The sequence below is a fragment of the Armigeres subalbatus genome, chromosome 2 (genome assembly GCF_024139115.2).
Source record: "Armigeres subalbatus isolate Guangzhou_Male chromosome 2, GZ_Asu_2, whole genome shotgun sequence".
NCBI lineage: Eukaryota > Metazoa > Arthropoda > Insecta > Diptera > Culicidae > Armigeres > Armigeres subalbatus.
The window spans coordinates 270,550,573-270,565,002 of NC_085140.1; the positions used below are offsets into that span (position 1 = coordinate 270,550,573).

The 14,430-nt window shown below is 39.1% G+C and overlaps 1 protein-coding gene across 3 annotated transcripts in view; it reads right to left on the reverse strand.

Moving 5' to 3' along the window:
- LOC134212215 (cGMP-dependent protein kinase, isozyme 2 forms cD4/T1/T3A/T3B-like) overlaps positions 1-14,430 on the reverse strand; it is a 617,973-nt gene that overhangs the window by 589,879 nt on the left and 13,664 nt on the right. For all 3 annotated transcript variants that reach the window (XM_062689875.1, XM_062689877.1, XM_062689874.1), the window contains exon 2: positions 3,825-4,059. The gene's annotated coding sequence lies outside the window, so the exon portion shown is untranslated. The remainder of the gene's footprint in view (positions 1-3,824; positions 4,060-14,430) is intronic.

The window sequence follows — 14,430 nt, forward strand, 5'->3', positions numbered from 1 at the left end:
TGAAAGGAGGCGCCCGGGCCTTTTGAAAGGAGGCCTGGGCCTTTTGAAAGGAGGCCTGGGCCTCTTGAAAGGAGGCCTGGGCCTCTTGAAAGTAGGCTTCCGGGCCTCTTGAAAGGAGGCTTCCGGGCCTCTTGAAAGGAGGCTTCCGGTCCTCTTGAAAGGAGGCGTCCGCGCCTCCGGAAAGGAGGCCTCCGGGCCTCTTGAAAGGAGGCTTCCGGGCCTCTTGAAAGGAGGCTTCCGGGCCTCTTGAAAGGAGGCCTGGGCCTCTTGAAAGGAGGCCTGGGCCTCTTGAAAGGAGGCTTCAGGGTCTCTTGAAAGGAGGCTTCCGGGCCCTCTTGAAAGGAGGCTTCCTGGCCTCTTGCAAGGGGGCTTGTGGGTCTCTTGGAAGGGGGCTTCCGGGCCTCTTGGAAGGACGCTTCCGGGTTTCTTGAAAGGAGGCTTCCGGGCCTCTTGGAAGGAAGCTCTCGGGCCTCTTGAAAGAAGGCTTCCGGGCCTCTTGAAAGAAGGCTTCCGGGCCTCTTGAAAGGAGGCTTCCGGGCCTCTTGGGGAGAGGCTTCCGAGCCTCTTGGAAGGAGGCTTCCGAGCCTCTTGGAAGGAGGCTTCCAGGCCTCTTGGAAAGAGGCTCTGAGCCTCTTGAAAGGAGGCCTGAGCCTCTTGAAAGGAGGCTTCTGAGCCTCTTGAAAGGAGGCTTCTGAGCCTCTTGAAAGGAGGCCTGAGCCTCTTGAAAGGAGGCTCTGAGCCTCTTGAAAGGAGGCCTGAGCCTCTTGAAAGGAGGCTCTGAGCCTCTTAAAAGAGGCTTCTGGGCCTTTTGAAAGGAGGCTTTCATGCCTCTTTAAAGGAGGCTTCTGGGCCTCTTGAAAGGAGGCTTCCGGGCCTCTTGAAAGGAGACTTAAGGGCTTCTTGAAAGGAGGCTTCCGGACTTCTTGAAAGAAGGCTTCCGGGCCTCTTGAAAGGAGGCTTCCGAGCCTCTTGAAAGAAGGCTTTTTGGCATCTTGAAAGGAGGTTTCTGGGTCTCTTGAAAGAAGGCTTCTGTGCCTCTTGGAAGGAGGCCTGGGCCTCTTGAAAGGAGGCTTCTGGCCTCTTGAAAGGAGGCCTGGGCCTCTTGAAAGGAGGCCTGGGCCTCTTGAAAGGAGGCTTCCGGGCCTCTTGAAAGGAGGCTTCCGGGTCTCTTGAAAGGAGGCTTCCGGGCCTCTTGAAAGGAAGCTCCGGGCCTCTTGAAAGGAGGCTTCCTCTTAAAAGAAGGCTGCCGGGCCTTTTGAAAGGAGTCTTCCAGGTCTCTTGAAAGAAATCCTCCAAACCACTTGGAATTTCCACGTCTCCTGAATGGAGGTCTTCGTGCTACTAGAAAGAAGGCCTCCGGGAAGCGTAGAAGGATGCTTCTTGCAACGAAACAACCTAGCTTTTCAGACAAATCCTTCATGTCTCTCAAACGAAGGCTTCCGAACTTTTAAATTCTTGGCTCAGAAGCATATTCTTGACATTTTATTCAACAACAATTTGTTTATTCTTTCTATCTTTTGTTCCGTAGCCCTTGGATGTGGAGGGCAGGATTCAATTAACTTTGATTTACTGATCGCTATAGATATTATGTACAAGACAAAATTTTGAAATAAAAAAAATACAAAATTACCATAACATTATCAATATGCTTTGATTGGTATTGTAATACGTCCGCCATTACGCATTTTTTGTCCAAGGTACTCCCTGGGACCAGTGAAGGTACCTCCAGGGGTACATGTACCCTAGGTTGAGAACCGATGTTCTAAGGGAAATTCCGAAAGAATTATTAGAAGTCCTATTTTGGACTTTCAAAGGAATATCTGGAGGAATTTCCCAAGAATTTACTGGATTTATTTTTGAAGTAATTTCCTGAGGTTTTTCCAAAGAAATCTCTGGAGGAAATTCCGAAAGAATTCTTGGATGAATTCTAGTAGAAACAAAAAAATCCCTCGGAATTCTAATTTGAAATTCATTGAAATATTCTTAGAGTTTCGTTCTAAAATTACTGCAGGAAATTCTAAGTGAAGTACTGCATAAAAATTCGCAGAAATGGAATTTCTACTGTGGCGATTTCCCTTAATTAAATTAATGAAATCATTTCTGAATGAATTCCTGTAGGAATTTCTGAAAATATCAATAAAAGAATATGTCGGATGCTAATGAAATTCGATAGAAACTCCTTTAGGAGTTTTCGAAGAAACTTCTGAATTCAAGTATGGAAGGTTTTTTTTAAGTCCTGCTGGAATTTTAAAATGAATTCCTAGAATAATTTTTAAAGAAATACCTCGAGGATTTCCTAAGGAATTCCTTTAAAAAAATTGAAGTTAGATATTTTTTGATGACTTACTGAATTAATTCCTGAAGGTATTGCCGATTTCACCAATTTGAAGAGTTATGTGTAGATTGTGATCTGCCCGCTTCTTTTTCTCACACTCACTCTCATTTCGGGTTGATCGATTTTTGTTACTGAAATTTACCCAATTATAACCCATTACTCGTTAGTCACATGTAAGCGTGTACACTAAATCGATTCCCGCCATGATTTGACGTCTATTTGTTTTCAGATTGAGCACTCACACACAAATATTATACACGGAAAATAAAACTTTTATGAGTGTATTGAGTGTGAGAAAAAGATGACTGTGAGAAAAAAAATCTCGCAAAACTCTTATAAAGTGCAAAAAGCGCAATATTTCCCATAGTATTATTTTAGATACTTACAAAAAAGAATGTCTGGGAGACTTTTCAAAGAATTTGTGGATAAATTTATGATGAATATTCCAAGATTTTTTACGAGGAATTTCTGAAGGAACTCCTGAAGCAAATAGAAAGATGGATTGTAATCTCGATTTAAAAACTTAATCATTTGGCTAGAAGATCATTTGTTGAAGAGAGTTCTGCATGAATTTGAGAAAACTGAATTACCAGTAGAAAGCATCCAGATTTTTGTTATCTGTACGTACAGTCTTAACTTTATACCAACTCCTCAACTAATTCAGGCATTTCATTGGGCTCGGTCCAACGCTATCCTTGCTTTTTTCGTAGTGACTAGTTGTCATCGGAACATTTCCATCTTAAAAATTGGAAAACTTTTCTCGGGATTGTTCTCATGTAGGGTCGATATTCAAGAATGCCCAAACCTATTAGCACTAAATAGCCAAGTAATCAGCTTTATAATTTAAAATGTTCTGAAAAATAAGAATTCCATAATATTAAATAATATTCTATTCATATTAATCATATTCTATTCATATATATCATATTATGTTGAATCAATAAAAGTTCAATAAATAAAATGCGAAAATGTTAGTCTCGGCGTTGGAAACAGTCCCTGTCAAAAATATGTATATCAACTGCCATTATTATGAGCGTGGAAAACTGTATAGGGCACAGTGCCTATGAATCCATTTCTTTTTGAATTTTTATGAAAGTTAGGATATAACAAGACCATTAACTATTCATTTTGACGGTTAGTGGTCTTGTTGTTATGTTATCTAATTTCTATGCATTAAAAAAAGTGAGATATCTGTCGTGTAATATCCTGCAATGTATCCTGATTGTGGATGAGCGCCGAAATAGGGACAGCCAAAACTTTTGAGTGAATCTACGGAATTGATGTTGATGCAATCTGGCATCGCTGAGAATGCGTGGTTGGCGACGTGCAGTCATGGACCGAGCTGAATGGAGGAGACTCTTATGTACTGCACTGGCCCTTCGACCTTAGTCTGAATAAATGTTATTGATAATAATGGTGATGATGTTTTTACCTCAAATCTCTACAATAAATCAGACTTGAAGTAATGATAGAAATAAAATGTACTCACCTTCAAATATCACTTATTTTGCAGCTCTCCGAATATAAAATTCAAATGTACTTGACTTCACAGTTAACACTAACCGTTCGCTTCCGCTTTTCTTCAACCAAAACCTTTATATTCTCTCAACACTATTCACCAATCACACGCCAAGTGTGTTCGAATTTAATTCGATTTGTTTTGATTCTTTTCGTTCACTTGAAATAAATTTACAACGATTCTCCTTTTATCCGCTGAACTGCTTCTGAAAATGAAAACCACCAAGCCAAGCACCGTGAAATTGGCGATGATTGTAAACAAACGCCCCACCACTTGCGGTGTGGTGGCGATCGCCCAAACCAGGTGTGCGGGAAAATTAACAAACTCAGTTATTTGCTTTGTCAATTCCGATACAGCCAGCACGCTATCTCTTCGGGCACGGTAAGTATTCTCGCTGCGCGCACTGTGGAGCTGCAACTAAAATTCCCCTTTCTGCCACTACTGCCCACCGCCCTCGACGTTTTCGGAGCCTTGTGTGTGGAATACCGAAAGCACTTATACCGACGAACGTTAGTTAGAAGAAAATTTTGACACCTCTCTTCTAATATAGAAGCACCAACTCGAATCTATCACGCGAGCGCACGCGGCGACGAGACTGATGATAACCGCGTGCTCTAATTCTGACGGGCCTATGAACTTGCTCTGCCGTGCGGAGATTCTCACTGTCGAGATGTATGAAGAAAGAGTTGGGTTTCGTAAACGAAAGACTGTGTGCTATGTTTTGTATCAGCGGGAAATGGACGGAGCAGCCGGATTAAATCTTCGTATGAATCTTTTATTTTGTCTCTACTGGGTGAGCACGCGTGAAGCATCAACGACACATTAGCACGGTCAAATTATAACCAGATTCGTAGCTGCACGGGGATTGAAGGTCCCTCTGTTTTATATTCTAATTTAACAGTTTTGTTGTCACATTCACAGTTCAATTACTAAGATTTTTCACCATTTTGTCATTATTGTACTATTTCCATTTTTAATGTGTGTCTACACTAGCGATATGAAAATGAAAAAAAAAACTAGCAATGGGTAATGTTTTTAACATAACCGCGAGTAGACGTAGGACTTATATAAACGTAACGTATTTACATTTGACTTCTAACTTTTGGATCTATGGAGTTTGATTATAGGTATTGATATTGGAAACGACAACTTCCATGCTGTGTAGAATTATTAGCAATATGTTTATTCAAGCTTCTGGAAATAAAACTAATAAATACACCCGGTTCTTTTTTTACACGTGTGGCTTTTAGCTGATTACGACCTTCAGCGTTGATGAAACTATGAGTTAACTCCATGAAAAAAATCACAAAAAATCAAAGAAAATTCAGGTGGTATTTCAAAAGCTGTAAAAAATCAGGTTAACCGAGAAATTAAAGAATACCAACCGTGTAAAAAAAATATTGGGTGTAAATACATAATTAGAATTGCTTTGTTTCTAACTATTAAGCTCTTATTTACTTAAGCAAATATAGGGCATTTATAGATTTCTTAATGCTGATAGTATTTGAAGTTTTAAAATTCTATTAATAAAATGTTTAGACTTGGGCAAAATGTGCTATTTTAGGGGAACCCGTTTACCAAACAAAGAAATACAGCACAAATTTCGTTGTTTTTTTGCTTACTGCTGAAAAAAATCACAACAATAAGAAACAAGTCAAGGAGCAGTAACCCTACTAAAATAGAGGAGGTACTACTAATACGTCAACGAAAAAATATTTAATGTTTTGATTCCAAACTTCAAGTCTACGTCAAGTTTAATAATATAATTTCTCAGAAAATGAAAAACAAAGAATAAGATTATTTTTATTTAAATATTCTTCTGGAAATTATTTTTTGCGGACTTTTTCAAAACATTTACATGTAATACAGCGAAAATTTCTAACCTAAAATGGATATTAACACTTTTGCTGATTGTGCATCTTTAATTGCTAATGCCTTCTGCGAATAAATGAAAGTAATTAATTTAATCCAATTTTTATTCTTATCATTGTAGTTGATTTTTCTTGGCTGGGAAATCAGAACTGTTATAGTATAACCATGTTTTAATGTAGGGGAACTGGGGGTAGGACGCCCACGTTAAGGAAAATGCCATTTTTATCAATGAAAACCACCATTTCAGCCAGTTTTCATCAGCGCATACTGAAGAACAGCATATCTGCGACTGACTACCGATAACAGATATCTAATTGTCCATTTTATTGCACAGAAATTTGATTTTTAAAAAGCACTCGAAAAAAATGATTTTGAAACCATGCGGGGTGAGATGCGCCAGTGGATGGGTTAAAACGCGCATGTGCTTATCGACTACTGATTTTCATTTTAATTGCCTACATTAAGGCAATTAACCGAATGTTTCAGCTGTTTCGGTCATACGAAATGAGCATGGGCGTAATGCCCCACACCGACCTCAGAAGTTTGAAGGCCCATAAAATCGTTTTAAAACCATTTTTGACGACGATTTCGTGTGGAACATAAAGAACACGAGTAAGCAGCATGGCTCATGGCTCAATTATTAATTTATCAATGTATAACAGCGACAGAAAGACTAAATTCCACCGAGCTAGAATTGCATCAAAACACGCTAAAATCGTTTTTTCGAGTTTTTCATGTATAACTAGAGAAAAATCATGAAATATATGTATCCAATGGCAATATTTTTCATTGCTTTATCGTATAGACTATTGAAAATAATCAAAATGGGGATATTTAACCTTATTCAGGGGTGGCGCGTTTTAACCCCTATGGGCGTGCTACCCCCACTTCCCCTACGTGTCGTTTAGTACCAAGCACAACTTAACATATGATCCGTCATATGCCATGACTCGTACCCATCCCGGGATCATGTGGATTATGAAACCATTCACTTTTCATGGATGAGCAGACCAAATCCCTCTAATTTTATTCTTCTTCATCCACCACCGCTGCCCTCGCTACCTCAGCCATCATCGGCCACTAGCCATGAACTCCGAGCGATGCGATGGGCGATTTCATCCATCGCAACCGACACCACAGCATCCGACCATCATCAAGCACAGAATGACAAAAAATGCGTCCACTTCTTTCATGCATATTCGCAGATCCACCGGCAGTTCTACTACTGGCGACTGCATGCTGTGTACGTAAACAAACACAGCGAACGAACGAACGAAAAGAACAATGCGCGAGCAAAAAGCACGTCAGTACGCGTTGCTGTCACAAATTGTAATGACTCGCACAAGGCAGGCACTGCTTCTTTTATACACGAAGAAAATCTTCCGCTAGACCCGAAGTCCCGTGACATACCGCATTCTGATATCCGTGTTGGGAATGCAGGGGATTGATTACATATGAAATTTTTGCCGGCTTTGGCAAGAATTAAAATTTTCAAAAGTCTATCGTTACGAATCTTAAGTTTCAATGAAATAGGCAAATTGCTGGAGAGTGTCCGAGTCGATTGATATATAAATATTAAAAATCCATCGAAAGATAAAGACGCTAGTATCGTTTGAAATCTTCCCTTCCAGCGTAACGCTCTCGATTTCCAAAAATCTAAATGACACCCAGTATAGTAAAGAAAGACGTAAGTCCTACGCCAAAAAAAATCTTCCCTTGCACAGATTTCTTCTGTCTACACTACTGGCAGCAAAATAACGTCTTATCTTTTCGTAAATTACGGCGATGACACTGATTGCTGTTGCTTTTCATGATGCCTTCATTGTCTCAAAGAGCTAGGTGTCAACGTAGATCACAGTTAGAAGATTTGTTGTCATTGAATTTTTGTGGTATGATATGCATCTAGTAATAATACTCTAAACTCTAAATTGAACTCGAAATCATTATCTGCGAAGATCTACTAAAAAAATGAAATTATTTGAATGGCGTGTTAGCAATCGACGAATCTCTGAAATAATGCACATTCTTCCGGTATTTGCGTTTCCTTTGCATTGTTTATTTTGCGGGGGATATCCTAAAGTAGGGGAAGGGGGGGCAATATGCCCTAGCTAAGCAAACACTGCTCTATTGTCTTATTTGTAACGCTATTCATGGGTATTTTTACATTATGCATTAGTTGATCAAGATAGCTAGTTGATGCCATTCAAAAATTGTCAAAAATCTCAATCATATTGATAATATTCACATTTCAAAAAAGTGGTGATATTCTGTTGCCGGAAAACTCATGAGGCAAAACGCCTTTTAGCTGGCGTTTTGGGGCCTCTTCCCCTAGAGTCTTTTGTTTATCCACTGACTGAGGAAGCTGAGAATAAAATAGATCACGAAGCGTTTCTGGAGAATGATTTGATTTGTGTGTAACCAGTAGGCAGCGGTAGCGGTAAGAAGCAAAGGTTTGCACTATTTTTACAGATTCACCCGTATTTTGTTTTACCTAGTAGGGTAACCGTACCCTTAGTGGAGGTAGCACCAGTAGTGGAGGTAGTGGGGTTTTAATGAGATTTATCATATTTATATAGTTTACGATGGTTTCAGTGGATGCGTCGTGCTTTAAATATCCTGTTAAATGCAACTTATTTTAAGATTTCATTTGAAAAACTATTAAAAACAATGATTTTCCTTAACAAAATGGTGCAACTGTACCAATAGTGGCGAGTCTCATAAGAAACCAAAGGATAGCACTACTATAGGAACCAAAATTAATTTTTACCGCCACTAAAGGAACAGTGTACCCATAGTGGTGCAAGCAATATTTGATAATTGTTGATGTTAAATGACATCTATCTCATTTTTGTTAGCAAATTTATTAGTTTATCTATTGACTAAGATATTAAAGCAGTGCATTTCCCATAATTATCAATTTTTAAACAATATTTTCTTTTGTGGATCTACTAATACCTCCACTATTGGTACCGTTACCCTACTCAGTGACCTTTCCAGTTCTACTCGGTAAATATTGACATTTCCTTGGCATATAAGCTGAACCGAGAACTAGGTTATCGAAATTGATTACCGAGAGCTCAGCTGTTGAGAAATCGGTAATTCAGTTACCGAGCTCGGTGAATAAAATTAAGTTCATGCATATTGCGACATATGCTATTATGCGACATTCGGAAATTTGAGAAAACGCGATTGTCGCGAAACCTCAGTTCGGTTTCCAACTGGATCGACAATATTATTAACAGTTTATCGGATACCACTCGATTATCCAGAAAGAGCGTTGTAAGTGAAAAGTACTTTTCATCTAAAATGCGCAGCCTGTCCATATGATCCACACCTCCCCCGCATAGCCGTTCAACGCTGCTGTTGTTGTGGGGGTCGGTCGCCCGGTACACACCTAAAATGAATTCTATTTTTGAGGCAACTTAACTGCCGCGTGACGAATAGATCATCTCCGGTGGATAAACAAAACACTAACAAGCCCCAGCTACTGGCTGCGTATCCATGCAGGGGAGATCGCGATGTAGATATAATATTTGAAATTGGATTAGCACCGCGAAGGAAGAATTTAACGTCCCGATGTTAATCAGTGCCATCTTGGTTTGCAGTCGTGGATCGTGGGTGTACCTACGTACATTGAAGTGTTGAAGTCACTTGCTGATGGCTCGGAATGTGACGATCGAACGTGATGATTTTAGAAGGATGCGCAATATTATGCATTCGGACCGTGGTTGGCGTTTTATTACATGGAAAACTAATGGATTTTTAACGATCCTAAAACCATTTTTAATTATAGGGAGAGGACCCCCAGCCTCGAATACTTCCCAATATCGGACACTTCTCATGACGATACTTACAGTACTTCATATCACGTGTTGTAAAAAAAAGTTATAAGTCGTACATATGAAATATATTAAAATGGCCAAATATGGGCAAGTAGTTGGAGAACCAGTCAATATAAACAGAGAGTTATAGATTTTTGCGTTAAATGGTTTAGGTGTCCGGCACTGAGGCATCTCCTCCTAACACATTTCGTGCAGTTAATTTTCCTTAGCAAAGCCGTAAAACTGAGCCGCCGTGAGTGAACAAACCGTAAACGAATGTTGTATATGAATTTCGGCTGTTCGTTCTACAACACCACAATATATGACGCAAAAGATACCGGGTTGACCAGTTAACCTACAATCGATAAATGTCAAATGAAGATCATCTAATTTATTTGCACACCCCCGCGCATAGTCATAGCGTGTTTAGCAGAACAATATTATTACGAAAATAGACATGTATATTCCTTCACTTAAAAATATACCTTATTAGTTTTTGTTGTAATAAAAGTACGGTGTGCATTCCGAACACTCCTTACAATCAACGTCATCACAGCTGAGACAAGTCAATAACAAAGCCTTCACAGATAAAAATATGTTGTGATTTTAAATTTATTTTCATGCACATATTTGGAGCATGCAAATAAACGTAACATTCAATCGATCTTACTGTTCTTTCAAATCGAAATAAATTTAAATCGTGCTTGCTTGTAAAATTCAATCAAATTTAATTGAACATCGAGTGTTTATTCGTTTGTTGGGACAAGCTGCAATTTTACATGTCGTTGAATTTTCAAAATTATTTGCTGTGTTGATAATGAGTACTTAGCGTTATCAAATTAGAAACTAAATAGCAAGAAAAGTTATACCGAATTATTCAGCAAATTCTTCCAAAGCAATTATTTTCTGCTTTTATTTAATATGTATACTTATTTGCTGACTTAATTACCCACTCGTTATGAATACGGTATAGAGACTGATATAGATACTTGCCCACTAAACACACTAGCAGCGCTTTAAAAATTACAGCCGGGGTACGATTTTCAACAGTTCCAGTCAATTTTTTTTCGCGGGACATTTGCAAAGGTGGCAGAACTTTTTTTTTAATCTTTATTAACCCTTTCAGGCACACGGGGTGGAAACAGAAACACAGAAAAATGGATGCAAAAATCGCACGATGGATAAAAGTGAACTTCGGGACTTTACACCTACAGCTGCTTAGTAGCTCTTTTTGGTACTCACACGTCAAAAGTCAACGGGTATGGTAAGATAGTTATGAGGTATTCTTGGCAATCCAAACTGTTCTTGTGTTCAGGACTTGAGATCTACAGCTGCTTAGAAGCTCTTTTCGATACTCAAAGATTCAAAATGAATTCAATTATAACCATTACACCTCGCGGGAGGCCAACGGATATCGTAAGACAATTTTAAGATATTCTAGACCAAACTATCCTTGAATTCGGGACTTGAGATCTACAGCTGCTCAGAAGCTCTTTTCGGTACTCGAAACTTCCATATCCGTTCAATTATATCCATTACACCTCTCGGGAGATCAACGGATATGGTAAGATAGTTATGAGATATTCTGGGCAATCCAAACTGTCAGTGAGTTCGGGACTTGAGATCTACAGCTGCTCAGAAGCTCTTCTCAGCACTCAAAGCTTTAATATCCGTTCAATTATATCCATTACACCTCCCGGGAGGTCAACGGATATCGTAAGATAATTATTAGATATTCTGGGCAATCCAAACTATCCTTGAGTTCGTTACATGAGATCTACAGCTGCTTAGAAGCTCTTTTCGGTACACGAAAGTTCAATATTCGTTCAATTATATCCATTACACCTCCCGGGATGTCAACGGACATCATAAGATAGTTATAAGATATTCTGGGCATTCCAAACTGTCATTGAGTTCGGGACTTGAGAAGTTGCACCGGAATTTGTGAATTGAAAAAAATGGAGCGGAAAGCGGCGATGCATCGTCTGGGTGAGAAAGGAACGTTAAATTTGGGTTTGTATTAGATGTAAATTAGTTTCTCGAACTCTTTCGGAACTTCTCCCCGAAAAATAAATTAAAAGCCGCATTACTCCTCTCAATGTTGTGAAATGACATTGCGGTTAATATATTTAAAAGAATATATACACGTTATAATTATATTTTATTGAAAAAACGCATTTCAGTCAGTTCAGACTTAATTTCGGTAGGAGTATTGATGTATAATGAAGCTTTTTAGGGTAAACTTAACAATACTTGCTCTTTGAATTCTGGAGGTTGGAATGTATCGATTCAAAAGGATTTGGATTATCTTTTGACTGAGTTCGTGTTGAATTTGGATTGGATTCAAATTAGATTGAAATTGGATTTAGGGTTGGATTTGGATGGGATTTAGATTTAATTTGGATTGGATTTGGATCATATGTATATTCGATTTGGATATAAATTGGATTGGATTTGGATCAAACGTTATTTGGATTTGGATCAGTTTGCGATTAGATTTTGATTCGATATGGATTAGATTTAGATTGGGTTTGGATTGGATTTCGATTGGATTTGCATTTAGATTGGATTGGATTTGGATTTGGATTGCATTTGGATTGGATTTGGATTGGATTTGGATTAGATTTAGATTGGGTTTGGATTGGATTTGGATTGGATTTGGATTGGATTTGGATTGGATTTGGATTGCATTTGGATTGCATTTGGATTGCATTTGGATTGGATTTTGATTGGATTTGGATTGGATTTGGATTGGATTTGGATTGGATTTGGATTGGATTTGGATTGGATTTGGATTGGTTTGGATTGGTTTGGATTGGTTTGGATTGGTTTGGATTGGTTTGTGTTGGTTTGGATTGGTTTGGATTGGTTTGGTTGGTTTGGATTGGTTTGGATTGGTTTGGATTGGTTTGGATTGGTTTGGTTGGTTTGGATTGGTTTGGATTGGTTTGGATTGGTTTGGATTGGTTTGGATTGGTTTGGATTGGTTTGGTTGGTTTGGATTGGTTTGGATTGGTTTGGTTGGTTTGGATTGGTTTGGATTGGTTTGGATTGGTTTGGATTGGTTTGGATTGGTTTGGATTGGTTTGGATTGGTTTGGATTGGTTTGGATTGGTTTGGATTGGTTTGGATTGGTTTGGATTGGTTTGGTTTGGTTGGTTTGGATTGGTTTGGATTGGTTTGGATTGGTTTGGATTGGTTTGGATTGGTTTGGATTGGTTTGGATTGGTTTGGATTGGTTTGGTTGGTTTGGATTGGATTTGGATTGGTTTGGATTGGTTTGGATTGGTTTGGATTGGTTTGGATTGGTTTGGATTGGTTTGGATTGGTTTGGATTGGTTTGGATTGGTTTGGTTGGTTTGGATTGGTTTGGATTGGTTTGGATTGGTTTGGATTGGTTTGGATTGGTTTGGATTGGTTTGGATTGGTTTGGATTGGTTTGGATTGGTTTGGTTGGTTTGGATTGGTTTGGATTGGTTTGGATTGGTTTGGATTGGTTTGGATTGGTTTGGATTGGTTTGGATTGGTTTGGATTGGTTTGGATTGGTTTGGATTGGTTTGGTTGGTTTGGATTGGTTTGGATTGGTTGGATTGGTTTGGATTGGTTTGGTTGGTTTGGATTGGTTTGGATTGGTTTGGTTGGTTTGGATTGGTTTGGATTGGTTTGGATTGGTTTGGATTGGTTTGGTTGGTTTGGATTGGTTTGGTTGGTTTGGATTGGTTTGGATTGGTTTGGATTGGTTTGGATTGGTTTGGATTGGTTTGGATTGGTTGGTTTGGATTGGTTTGGATTGGTTTGGATTGGTTTGGATTGGTTTGGATTGGTTTGGATTGGTTTGGATTGGTTTGGATTGGTTTGGATTGGTTTGGATTGGTTTGGATTGGTTTGGTTGCGTTTGGATTGGATTTGGATTGGTTTGGTTTGGTTTGGATTGGTTTGGATTGGTTTGGATTGGTTTGGATTGGTTTGGATTGGTTTGGATTGGTTTGGATTGGTTTGGATTGGTTTGGATTGGTTTGCATTTGGATTGGTTTGGTTTGGTTTGGATTGCGTTTGGATTGGTTTGGATTGGTTTGGATTGGTTTGGATTGGTTTGGATTGGTTTGGATTGGTTTGGATTGGTTTGGATTGGTTTGGATTGGTTTGGATTGGTTTGGATTGGTTTGGATTGCGTTTGGATTGGTTTGGATTGGTTTGGATTGGTTTGGATTGGTTTGGATTGGTTTGGATTGGTTTGGATTGGTTTGGATTGGTTTGGATTGGTTTGGTTGGTTTGGATTGGTTTGGATTGGTTTGGATTGGTTTGGATTGGTTTGGATTGGTTTGGTTGGTTTGGATTGGTTTGGATTGGTTTGGTTGGTTTGGATTGGTTTGGATTGGATTTGGATTGGTTTGGATTGGTTTGGATTGGTTTGGTTGGTTTGGATTGGTTTGGATTGGTTTGGATTGGTTTGGATTGGTTTGGATTGGTTTGGTTGGTTTGGATTGGTTTGGATTGGTTTGGATTGGTTTGGTTGGTTTGGTTGGTTTGGATTGGATTTGGTTGGTTTGGATTGGTTTGGTTGGTTTGGATTGGTTTGGATTGGTTTGGATTGGTTTGGATTGGTTTGGATTGGTTTGGATTGGTTGGATTGGTTGGATTGGTTTGGATTGGTTTGGATTGGTTTGGATTGGTTTGGATTGGTTTGGATTGGTTTGGATTGGTTTGGATTGGTTTGGATTGGTTTGGATTGGTTTGGATTGGTTTGGTTGGTTTGGATTGGTTTGGATTGGTTTGGATTGGTTTGGATTGGTTTGGATTGGTTTGGATTGGTTTGGATTGGTTTGGATTGGTTTGGATTGGTTTGGATTGGTTTGGATTGGTTTGGATTGGTTTGGATTG